Source organism: Somniosus microcephalus, chromosome 3, assembly GCF_052327205.1.
Source record: "Somniosus microcephalus isolate GS21.2 chromosome 3, FLI_Smic_1.0, whole genome shotgun sequence".
In the NCBI taxonomy this organism is placed as follows: Eukaryota; Metazoa; Chordata; class Chondrichthyes; order Squaliformes; family Somniosidae; genus Somniosus; species Somniosus microcephalus.
In genome coordinates, this window is record NC_140989.1 from 349,756,365 (window position 1) to 349,769,391 (window position 13,027).

The window sequence follows — 13,027 nt, forward strand, 5'->3', positions numbered from 1 at the left end:
CTCCTTATTTAAGGAAGGATATACTTGCATTGGAGGCAGTTCAGAGACGATTCACTCGGTTAATTCCAGAGATGAGGGGGTTGACTTATGAGGAAAGGTTGAGCAGGTTGGGCCTATACTCATTGGAATTTAGAAGAATGAGAGGTGATCTTCTTGAAACATATAAGATACTGAGGGGGCTCGACAAGGTAGATGCAGAGAGGATGTTTCCCCTCGTGGGAAATCTAGAACTCGGGGGCATAGTTTCAGAATAAAGGGTCGCCCTTTTAGAACTGAGATGAGGAGGAATTTCTTCCGAGGGCCATAAATCTGTGGAATTCTCTGCCGCAGAGATCTGTGGAGGCTGGGTCATTAAATTCATTTAAGGTGGAGATAGAAAGATTTTTGCAAGGTAAGGGAGTGAAGGGTTATGGGGAAAAGGCAGGGAAGTGGCTTTGAGCCCAAGATCAGCCATGATCTTATTGAATGCAGGCTCGAGGGGCCAAGTGACCTATTCCTGCTCCTATTTCTTATGATTGTTTTTTCCCAAAACTCTTAAGTTCTTTTGTTTTGTTAAATTATATTTTAGTTGTATAGGCTAACTGAAGTGAAGGAGAAAATAGCAGCAAAAAACAGTGTACGGAAATTATATGAACAATTTGATTTGTTTTCTTTATAGTATTTTCTAGTTTCAGATGGATTTGGGAGAGAATTGAGCAGCTTGTTTGGGTGGTTCTGTGGTGATTGCTCACTGCTAATTGGAGGCTTTCCCACCTGTCAAGTAAATGGAGCTTGTTTCTGACCTCTCCTTCACAGAGATCGCCTACTTCTACCTCTGTAACATTGCTCATCTCTGCCCCTGCCTCAGCCTATCTGATGCCGAAACCCTCATCCATTCCTTTGTCACCTCCAGATTTGACTTACAGTGCTCTCCTGACCGGCCTCCCCTGACCGGCCTCCCATAATGCATCCTCCATAAATTTCAGCTTCTCCAAAACTCCGCTACCTGTATCCTATCCTGCACCAAGTCCCACTCACCCATCACATCTGTGCTTGCTGACCTAAACTGGCTCCTGGTACCCCAATGCTACCAATTTAAAATTCTCATCCTCGTCTTCAAATCCCTTCATGACCTCATCCTTTCCTATTTCTTCTCCTTCCCTACCACCAACGTTCCTCTTCAGGTGCGCGGCTGCGCATTGATCGGGAGTTCCCGCGCAGGCCGCTCACCAGCTGTTGCCGCTGGAAAAAATTCCGCTCAGCAACCGCGCATGTGCAGCAAATTTAAAGGGACTGCGCACGAACATTTTTTTCTGAGAAAGCGAGAATTTTGCTTTCCTTCAATTCTAGCCTCTTGTGCACCCTGTAATCCCTTTGCCCCACCATTGGAGTCCACGCCTGTGGCCCTAGGCTTTGGACTTCCCTCCCTAAACACCTCCACCTCCATCTCCTCCTTTAAGACCCTCCTTAAAATCCACCTATTTGCCACTGAAATATCTCTTTTGGCTCGGTGTCAGTTTTTGTCTGATAACGCATATGTGCAGTGCCTTGACACATTTTTGCACGTTAAAAGCGCTATATAAATGCAAGTTGTTGTTGAGCTCGACTAATGTCTGGACACATCAGGAAGTGCATTGCTCAAAAATTATTGCTGCATGTTGCAAAACTTTATATAAAGATACATTATCATAGAAAAGGAGAGACCAATCTGAAAGCAATGTCTGAGCAGTGAACAGATAATGACAGAGAACCAAAGTAAAATACTGCGGATGCTGGAAATCTGAAATAAAAACAGATTGCTAGAAATACTTAGCAGGCCAGGCAGCATCTGTGGAGAGAGGAAAAACAAAGTTAACATTTCGGGTCAATGACCTTTCATGAAACATCAGGGCAGGCAGGAAAATTGGTGTAAAAATAGAAAATGTTGGAAATACTGTGCACACAAGTACTATTGCTACAAGAGCAAGTCAGAGGCTGGGTACTCTGTGGTGAGTGACTCCCTTCCTGACTCCCAAAGCATTTCCACCATCTACAAGGCACAAGTCAGGAGTAATGGAATGCTCAAGAAGCTTGACACCATCCAGGACAAAGCAGCCCACTTGATTGGCGCCCCATCCACCACCTTAAACATTCACTCCCTCCACCACCGGCGCACCGTGGCTGTAGTGTGTACCATCTACAGGAAACTTTCGTTTAACTGGAGGTTAAATGTCCGGAAAGCTCTATCTACCAGCAAAATTCAGGAGCCGTTTCCTATAAGTTTTTTTTACTTCTCGTTGCTTTTTTTTTCCAGTCAGGCTCTGCAATGTCTAGCTGAAGCTGTTGCTTAGCTACAGAGACGCTTTTAAGCTGCGGCCGACTGTTTTGAAGCTGTCGCTAAGCAACAGGGTTTGTTGATTCACACGGAGCTCAAAAGCTCCGTATGTTTTAACATTAGTGCTGGTTTCTACGGCAGTTTTGATGGGACGGCAACAGCTCGGTCCCGTCAGTGCCGGATACCAGAAAGTTTCCTGTACAAGATGCACTGCAGCAACTTGCCAAGGCTTCTTCGACAGCACCTCCCAAACCCGCAACCTCTTCCACCTAGAAGGACAAAGGCAGCAGGCGCATGGGAATACAATCACTTGCAAGTTCACCTCCAAGCCACACACTGTCCTGATTTGGAAATATATCGTCGTTGGTTAAAAATCCATGAACTCCCTCCCTAAAAACACTGTGGGAGTACCTTCACAAAGACTGCAGCGGTTCAAGAAGGCGGCTCACCACCACCTTCTCGAGGGCAATTAGGGGTGGGCAATAAATGCTGGCCATGCCAGCGATGCCCACATCCCTAAAACAAATTAAAAAAAAAAAAAAAAAGTCAGGCAGCATTTGTGGACAGAAAGAGTTAACGTTTCACGTCGATGACCTTTCATCAGAACTGGAAGATATTAGAGATGAACAACTTTTAAGCAAGTGCAGAGCCAGGGAAAAGGGGGGCAAGAAAGGAACAAAAAGGAGAGCTGTGATAAGGTGGAGTGATTAAATGACAAAAGTGATTACTGTATATCATTTGGCTTTTGTCATTTAATCACTTCTCCCCTCCACCCTTTTGTTCCTGTCCTGTCCCCCTTTCCCCTGGTCTGCATTTGCTTAAAAACTGTTCCTCTCCAATAGCTTCCAGTTCTGATGAAAGGTCATCAACCTGAAACGCTAACTGTCTTTCTCTGCCTGACCTGTTTTCAGCATTTTCTGTTTTGATTTCAGATTTCCAGCATCCCGCAGTAGTTTGCTTTTGTTTTATAGGGCTATTGGTGTGTTTGCACAACGTACATTTAGATAAGTGCCTGAGTTGCCCCTTGAAGAATGTTCTTTGCTACATGTACAAAAAGTGGCCCGAAACACCTTGAGCAAATTTGTCCTCTGCACTTCCTGAATTCTTTGCTGTGCTGATCACATAAAATTTTGGGACAAAGTACAAATAATGTGCAGCCATTTTACTTCTCTGCTTTGCGTGATGTGTGACTGATATGGTGTTTTCCCCCTTAGTAGTGATGTATTGTGATGTCTAAACCTTAACTCATTACTTTTTGTAAGTGATTCCTCTGTGGATGGACTGCGTGTGTTTTCTGGCTGCAGGGTTTCAGTGACAGCTGGTTAAGATTCATGTGGTCTTGTACCATTTTGGTCTATTTCATGTCATGGCCCTACAACTGATTAAGTCACATCTACTGCTGCAGTGGCTGGCTGGTCCTGCTGCTTTCTGCCACTTATACTCTCAATTGTACCGGGTTGCTGAATGGGTTGGCTGTGGTGTTGCCCTCCGAGATAGCAGCCTCATTTGTGCCTATTTTGGCCATTCCATCACTATGACTCGTCATTTGCATGGGAGCAGATCTGTGGGTAGCTGTGAGGCCTGTGAATCTCTGCATCAATGTTCTATCAAGCCAGGCAAGAGAGCTTTATAGAGTTGAGCCTAGGGTTGCAAAATTCTGGGAATTTTTAAAAGAGGAAACTTTCCATGGGAATTTTTGGGAATTTATGGGAATTTTGAGTTTTTTTGCACACTGATGGTTTTTGTCTCTGACCCTTATATTATCTTTGTCGTCAAAATAGACATACTGTTCCATACAAATAAAAACAGGCTTTCAAAACTTTATTTAGGTTATAATTTTGAACTTTATTGAACCCCCACAAAAAAGACCCATCTAAAATAAAATAAAGAGCGTCAGCTTATTTAGCCTGTAATTTGTCCTTATTTTGTCCCTTTGAGTCTTCTACTCATGAGTCTTCTACTCCTCATTGCTCCTCCTGATTCTCTGACTCTGGCTCTGACGTGTCCATTTCCTCCTCTGTGTCAGTGTCTAGCTGTGTGGTGGACACTTCTGTATCTGGCTCAATAAGTTGTAGGTTCGCTCGGATAGCCACCAGTTTCTCCACTCTCTTGTTAGTCAGCCTGTTGCGCACCTTTGTATGCGTAGTCCCAAAAAGTGACCAGTTTCGTTCAGAGGCCGCTGATGAAGGTGGGATTTGGAGTATCACCGATGCAATAGGTGACAGGGCCTCAGATGCACAAAGTCCCTTCCACCAGGTATGTGCACTGATATGCTTGCATGATTCCCATATCCCATCCCCATTCCAAAGACCTTGCTTGGTAGAGAACTTTGCCAGACTTCCCAGAACTTTGCCCACATCCAGATTGAGATGGTGTGAGAGGGTAGAAATCACACTGTAAGCGCTGTTGATCTGTTCTCCAGAAAGTATTGGTCTCCCAACATGCTTTGGGTCCAGCATGTATGCTGCAGCATGAATCGGCTTGACACAAAATTCTTGACGCGTCTGTATGAATTGAACAATTGCCTTCTCCTCTGCTTTGAGCAGCAGGGATGTGGGTAGGGCAATGCTGATTTGTTCTTTGAAATCAGTAAAAAGCCTGAGAACATCTGACAAGACAGCGTCATCTCCTTCAATCTGAGCAATTGCAGATGCTACTGGTGAGAGTAGTTTAAGGCTGCTAACCACTCTCTCCCAAAACACATCATCCAGCAGTATTTTCTTGATGGTGGTTTCCATATCCCCAGACTGGGATATTGCCATTTCTTGCAGCGACTCCTTACCCTCCAGAAGGCTGTTGTACATTATGACAACACCACCCCATCTAGTGTTGTTGGGCAGCTTCAGTGTGGTGTTCTTGTTCTTTGTCATTTGCTTGGAGTTGTACGTTGCTGCAACTACCTGTTTTCCCCTGACATACTTAACAACTTGCTTGGCTCTCTTGTACAGTGCTTCCATGGTTCTCAAACCCATGATGTCCTTGAGGAGCAGGTTAAGCCCATGAGCTGCGCACCCAATAGACGTAATATGAGTGAAGTTGTTGCATTTGGATAAATGCTGCTGCACCTTTGTGGCATTCTTTACATATGGCTTTCTACAGTGTTTGCACATGTACACAGTCTTTCCATCTTTAATGCCTGGGGTAAAATGCTTCTGCACATCCGACAGTAAACGTGGCATTGTTCTATGCAGAGAAATAAAGGGCATTCATCTCTGTGTTGAACTACGGTCGATCAGCACGATTGCAACAGGGTGAGTACATTTTTGCTGATGCTCCATGTGATGGAAGCATGACCTGTACACACACGACGCTACATCACCAATAGTGTATTATTTTGTATATTTTAAATTGAAGGACAACAGAGTTGTAACTGGTTTATTTGGTATAAAGTCTGATTTACTTACTGCATCATCACAACATCAGCAGAAAACAAAATGACTTCCCTCAGGACCCCTAACCTGGATCTTAAAAAAAACTATAGCAGTCTTACAGATGCCTGCAGGCCAATCACAATTCGATATGCAAATATTACAAATAGAGGGAGCTAATCGCTCATCCAACCAATCAGGACACATTTGTTCACAGTCACACACAAAACTTGTAATTATTAAAACAAGCCAAGTAAGAAGATAAACATATATTGATTAAGAAATTCCTTAATAATTAAGATTCCATCTCTGTTAGTAATTTTAAGAGAGGACCTGTGGGGGGGGGAAAAAAGAAAGAAATACAAAAAAAACAATATTATGCTAGCATGTGCTTTTTTGGGCAAAATTCCCAAGCTAAACTTCCCGTGGAAAATTTCTGGAAATTTACCGGAAACTTTCCACCCCTTTGCAACCCTAGTTGAGCCTATTGCTTTATAGTAGCAATGTGAGCATTGATGAGATATTCAGAGCCTGCTGTTGGACATTGCTTGTCCATGTCTACTGATGTGTGAGACACGGACCTGATGATACTAATTAGATCTAAGAAGCACTGACTTGTGTTCTAATTCTGTTAGATTTCAGGAGATGGTTCTATTCACAGGGATTAGTGGAGACATCGAACAGGCTGCCAGCTAGGTGTCCTTCAAGAGTAAATTGGGCCTGTTCCTGGCTGGGGTGGAGATCACCTTTTACAGAAGGTAAGTACTGTAGGAAATACAGGGACAGAGTGATCTCCTGGACGAGTTTCGATCGCCTAGATGGGTCGGAGAGGAATTTCCCAGATTTTTTCTCCCAAATTGGCCATTGGGTTTTTTATCTGGTTTTTTGCCTCTCCCGGGAGATCACATGGGTTCGGGTGGGATGGAGAGTGATGGCTGATCTGATCCTAACCTCAAATCTACTATGATCTTATTGAATGGTGGAGCAGGCTCGAGGGGTCGATTGGCCTACTCCTGCTCCTATTTCTTATGTTCTTATGTAATGGTTCTCTTGATGTGAACCCCAAGCATGTGGAAACCAGAGGAGAAAGCCTGTTCCTTAATTGGAGCTCCAGGCCCCAATAGCAGCAATCTGAGTATTCAGGAAAGATGATCTGACTGACTTTAGGGCCTTTCCCAGCAGGGGCTCTGTCACACACCCCATTGTAGCCTGCAGTGCTGCAAATCCATTAGGACTGCACAGGTGCATACTCTAATCGGCTGCTGTTGCAGAATGGTTGGTATAATCTTCAATGACTATCAAAGTATCTTTCTATTTAAAGCATATTTTGGGGTCCTCAATAGCCAAAGTTGGATACGAGCTGGTCCTTTGCACTGCAGGTTGCTGCTCGTCTTTTGCTACCACAACCTGCTCCTGCTCAGCTGTGCTCGGTGCATCACCTGGTGCCCCTTCTCTGCTTCACTATATCCCCCAGCGTCGATTTACCTGAGCTGGCGCTCAATTGGGTAGGAGTGAATGACATTGGATGCTGCAGGTGCTCGGCACATCTGGCCACTTGGCCTTAGGAACAAGAGTAGGCCATTCAGCCCCTTGAGTATGCTCCGCCAGTCTTAGATTATGGCCATTCTGTACCTCAACTCCCTTTACCTGCTTTTGCTCCATATCCCGTTTACCCATACCTAACAAAAATATTTCGATCTCCGTTTTGAAAATTTCAATTGACTTCGCATCCACAGTCTATTGGGAGAGACAATTCCAGATGTGAAAAAGTACTTCCTGATTTCACTCCTAAATGTCCTAGCCCTCATTTTAAGATGATGTCCCCTTGTTCTGGATTCCCCCACCAGAAGAAATCATTTCTCTCTCTACCCTATTAAATCCCTTTATCATTTTAAACACTTAGATCAGATCATTCCTTAACCGTCTAAACTTGGGAGAATACAAACTAAGTTGATGCACCCTGTTCTCATAATTTAACTTTTTAAGCCCTGGTATCATTCTGGTGAGTGTGCACTGTAGCCCTTCCAAGGCCAGTGTATCATTCCAGCGGTTCAGTGCCCAAACTGAACGCTGCAATCCAGATGGGGCCTGAACAAGGCTGTGTACAACTGGAGTGTCACTTCCTCATTTTTGTATTTCAATTTCCTTGACACAAAGGCCAATATTCCATTAGCCTTTTGATTCCCCTTTTAGCTTTAGCACTAGCTTTTAGTGATTTGTGTCCACAGACACGTAAAATCCCATTGCTCCTCCTACAGCTCGTACTCCGTTTTATCTTTCTCAGATCCAAAGTGGATTACGTCACATTTCCCCACATTGAACTCCATCTGCCATAGGTTTGTCCACTCACTAAGTCTGGCTGTATTCTTCTGTAGCGTTCCGCTCACCCATCTGCACAACTTGCGATGCCTCCCAACTTAGTGGCATCTGCGAGCTTGGATAAATCCCTTCCTTCAAGTCATTAATATATGTAGTGAAAAGCTGACGCCCCTGGGAAACACTACTTATTAATCCTGCTAATCCGATAACATTCCTTTCACCCCTACTTTCTGTCTCCTACCTCTCAACCAATTACCAACCCATATTACAAGGTTACTTCCAATTCCGTGCGCTTTCACAGCTTTTTAAAACACAGCTAAAGGAAAAAGCAGTGGAACATAAGTTACAATGTCATCATGAAACCTCTTCAAATATATCTTGCAGCAGAATGAGTTGCATGATATTGTGCTTTAGTGTATTCCTTAATGTCGGTGTGAGGAAAGGGCATGAGAAGGATGGTACTAACCCTGAGTTGGGGGCAGCCATCCAACTTCACCATCCCCTACTCCCTCTATGCTCTTTTGACCAATGATGTGGAAAGTAGCCGCCTCAAAGATGCTCCAAGGCTGTGAGTTTATGGGTATTTCCTCGTTGTGCCATGCATTCTTTGGACACTTACTTCGTATAAGGTCATGACATACTTCGTATAAGGTTAGTTTTACCTTGTGACTGGTGTGATCTTTAAATTTCTTTCTGACTTGAAGCCAGATCCTCTGGATGTTGCTCTTTGCATTGATGTGCAGCACCATCTCCTGCCAAGCACACTCTGTGGATGATGGCCTGCTTCCTCTGCCATACTTGCTCCAATGAAACTTCCACAGCTTGCTCAAGTATTTCAAATAGTTTTGAGTATAAGGACCCAACACTTCTGATGTATCAAGTTAGTTTAGAGTTTTGACCTAGTTGTAACAGACACACAAGGAAGATACAGTTCCATATATAGGAATGGCTGCATAATTGAGAAAAATTAGCTGACTGGAATTGGGCAACTACGCCCTTCCAAGAAATGTTGGTCCATTGTTTTTAGAATATCTTCAGAGAAAGGCAATCATGACATTCAAATGATGGGTTTGTTTGTGTAACTCAAGGATGTGCAAGCTGTTTGACTGCATGGTACTGGAAGCATCAGGGGCTTCATATATAAAGTATAAATCAAGAGTTCTGATGGATCAGAAAATTGGGTCAGCCCAACCCATTTTCTTCCAGAGCCCCTCCCAATTTATTTTATTACTGTTTTATGCAATTTCAATTATTAAATGAAAGTCTGAGATAACCGTGCTGTTTGGATGAAATTTGTTGTGTTGCTGAGGGAAAACTGTTGTTTGGACAGGGGGCCAGAGTTTGGTTGAGTTTGGGTCATGGCAGCCAATGAACTATGGATCGTGGTGAATGACCACCTCCAAGATCCTAGTCATTAGAAACTTGAGATGGAAGAGGCCTTTCTGGTGCATCAGTGCTTCAGCAAAAACTGCAAATCCACTATGGGAAGTATGGGGTAGGGGGAAAAAAAGTCTCTATGATCATAAATAATTAAGAAAAAGAAGGAAGGTTTATAATGTACATAACTGAGAAATCGTTTTGGGGAGGTAAGAAGAAATGGTTACCTACATCTGTTGTATGAACGCATTAAAGCATAGAATCAGGCAGACAGGCTTCTAACTGCGATGTTCTCTTTATTCAGTAAAAATGGCTGACTGCTGCTTTCCCGGGTAATTCCCATAATGCAATGCACATTACATTACCGTATTGACTGGTGTCGAACTCGCAATCAATACACGACATCCCCCTTTTCCTCAAACAAACTTGCAGTTTACAAACAGTTGCTTACAATAACACTGCATAACTTATTTGGTTTATAAACTTTTTACAAATTTGTGTCTTACCACACAACTAAATAATTCCCAAGTTTAAACATTTAACATCACCCATGCAGTTCTCGCACAGTTTATGTTGTGACATAATCAGACAATCTTTGGGGTTTTCTTTTAACCCTTTGAGGTCTGGCTGTATTGGGTATGTCTGACATGTTGGTGTCAGTGGGTATTGCCTGTGTCACAGTGGTATGTGTGTCAGGGTCTACTATCCTGTCCTCAGTCCCTTGTGTTTCCTCCTGCTCATGGAGTGTCTCCATTGGTTCTGTATTTCTTAACAAACGTAGTGTTTCTCGAGTAGCTTGCTCTGTCTGGAGATTCTACTACTACTTGACTCCCTGTTTTACTCAAAACTTTGTGGGGTGTGGCATTAAAAGGAGTGGTGAACTTGTCCACTTTGTCCTGCCGTACCAGCACCGTGTCGCCAACTTCCACCTCTGAGTATTGTGTTCTCCGCTGTTCATCTGCGTACAGTTTGGACTTGCCTTTTTGTTCTGCGTCCCAGTCACTTACTTCCATGTCTGCGCGCGACTCTGTGATGTCTGGCAGCTTTCCTCTCATTTTCCGTTTAAAGAGCAGCTCTGCTGGGCTCTTTCCTGTCGTGGCATGGTCAATGCTCCTGTACACAGTCACATATTTTCTAAGTTCACGTTTCCAATCTAGTCCTTCTGACTGAGCAATTCTGATTCTCTTCATCAGCGATGCATTCTGACGCTCGACTTCTCCGTTAGCCTGAGCCCATTTTGCTGTCGTTTTCAGGTGTTTGATCCCGTTGTTTGCACAGTATTCTTTGAATAATTCAGATCTGAATTGGGGACCATTATCAGATTTGCAGGTGATTGGCAAACCATGACGGCTGAAGATTGACTCTAAACTATCAATAACCTTCTCTCTTGTGGAGGTCATGATGTCGTATTCATAGTAGCGACTATAATAACCAACTACCACAAGAATGGAGTGGTTGGATGGCAAGGGTCCCAGTAAGTCTATAGCTGCATCCTGCCAGGAGCCCTCCGGTAATGGTGTTGGTCTCAACGGTTCAGGTGGGTTGGGTCTGGCTACTATCTGACAGCCGTGGCACGCTTTACAGTGTTTTTCAGCTGCCTTGTCCATGCCAGGCCACCAAACCTTGGTTCTGAGATGTTGCTTTGTTCCAACTCTTCCCAAGTGTCCTTCATGTGCTAACACCAGGGCTCGTGCGTGTAACACTGTGGGTAGCACGATGCGTGTTCCCCGAAGAACTAGGTACCCCACTACGCACAGCTCGTTTGCAATTGCTGCACAAGCTTTACAGTTCTCAAAATGTCCGTTTGTGATTGCCTTCCGTACCTCAATCAGCTCTGGGTCAGTAGCAGAGGCTTCCTCCACCTCTCTAGTAGTGAGTGCTTTTGGTGTCGCACTCACAGCTACAAATCTCACGTATTCATCTGAGCCATGAGAATGTCTCTCCTGTTTTGCTGTCTCCCCCCCCCAGCAATCGTGACAGTGGGTCTGCAATGTTTTGCTTGCCTGGAATGTGTATCACCTTAAAATCGTACGGCTGTAATCTAAGTACCCATCTCTCTATACGGGCACAGGGTTTAGAGTGTGGGCCGTATATCATTTGTAATGGCTTATGGTCAGTTACCAAGTTAAATTTTCGGCCATACACATATGGATGCAGCCTCTCACAAGCCCATACAAGAGCTAAGGCCTCTCTCTCTGTTTGAGAGTATTTCCTCTCACAGTCTGTTAAACTACGACTTACACAGCATATTGGCACCTCTTGTCCCTGTTGGTCCTGAACTAGTACTGTGCCTAAACCTACAGGACTGGCATCTGCTATCACCTTGGTTGGTGCGTCCTTAACAAAATATGCTAAAGTGCCGGCTCTGGACAACTCTTCCTTGAGTGCACTGAATGACTGTCTCTGTTGTGATCCAAATTTAAATGGTGTGTCTTTTCTCGTCAGGCGTCGCAGTGGCTCTGATAGCGTTGCAAACTGCGGGATGAATCTGCTACTGTACCCAACGAGTCCCAAGAAACTCCTCACCTCTGTAGCATTCTCTGGTTCCCGAGCTTCTGCCACCGCTCGCACACTCTCTGCTGTTGGTTCGATGCCCTTTTGAGACAACAGGATTCCCATGAAAATCAATCGGTCCATGTTGAATTGGCACTTCTCTGAGTTTAGTGTCTGTCCACTTTCCATTAGTCTGGTCATGACAGCGTGCAGGCGTCTGTCGTGCGTTTCCTGGTCGTGTGCATGCACGATAATGTCGTCTGAGATGTTTTCAACACCCTCTATTCCAGCTAAGGCATTAGTTATCTCGTGCTGATATTGCTCACTAGCTGAAGATGCACCGAATATCAGCCTCTTGTACCTGTATACTCCGTTATGTACTGCAAACGTTGTGATTTCTCATGACTCGGGTCAGTTCTAGCTGGTGATAACCCCATTTCAGGTCTAGCTTACTAAACACCGTCGAGCCATTCATACCTTGGAGTATCTCATCAACGGTGGGGATTGGATATCGTTCCCTCACTATTGCCTGCTTTGCTCATCTCATGTCTAGGCATAACCTTACGTCCTTATCTGCTTTTGGTACAATAACCACAGGATTTACCCATGGGGTGAGACCAGTTACAGGTTCGATAATGTCTTATGTCCCTCAATTGTTTTATTTTGGCCTCTACTGCCCCCCCCCTTAAGTTGAATGGTATACGCCTGAGTGGCTGGGCCACAGGCTTCACTTGTGGGTCGATATACAAACTGATCTGTTTTGTGTTCAGCCTTCCTACTCCCTGGAACACCTTTGGATACCGCTGTTCTAGTAGCTGTCTTACATCTACCACAGCTGAGACATCTGTGCCTATTTTTAAAACTCCCAGTTTCATGGCTGTCTCCCTTCCTAGCAACTGCTCTCCATGGCCTTTAACCACAATGAACTCCGCCTGCTCAGTTCTCTTACCTATTGTAATCCCACATGTGAATACACCTTTAACTGACAGTGGTCGGCTAGAAGCATAAGAGAATAACTTTCTCTCTGTCTTAGGGACATGTGACTGACACTTAATGTGTTCTGACTTTAATCCTTCCCATGTATTCTCATTCTCATGTATTCTCATTCTATCATATTACTAGTTGCACCCGAATCAATTAACATTCTCAGGTTTACTCCCCCCACACAAAAGGTAAG

The 13,027-nt window shown here is 44.2% G+C and overlaps 1 protein-coding gene across 4 annotated transcripts in view; it reads left to right on the forward strand.

The window, feature by feature from the left end:
* Positions 1–13,027, forward strand: part of LOC147122339 (zinc finger protein 644-like) — a 136,037-nt gene that overhangs the window by 36,756 nt on the left and 86,254 nt on the right. Inside the window, exon 1 of one of the 4 annotated variants that reach the window (XM_085983386.1) lies at positions 5,607–6,419. The exons of the other annotated variants lie outside the window; for them this stretch is intronic. The gene's annotated coding sequence lies outside the window, so the exon portion shown is untranslated. Of the gene's footprint in view, positions 1–5,606; positions 6,420–13,027 lie in introns of those variants that run through there. 4 annotated transcript variants of the gene reach the window in all.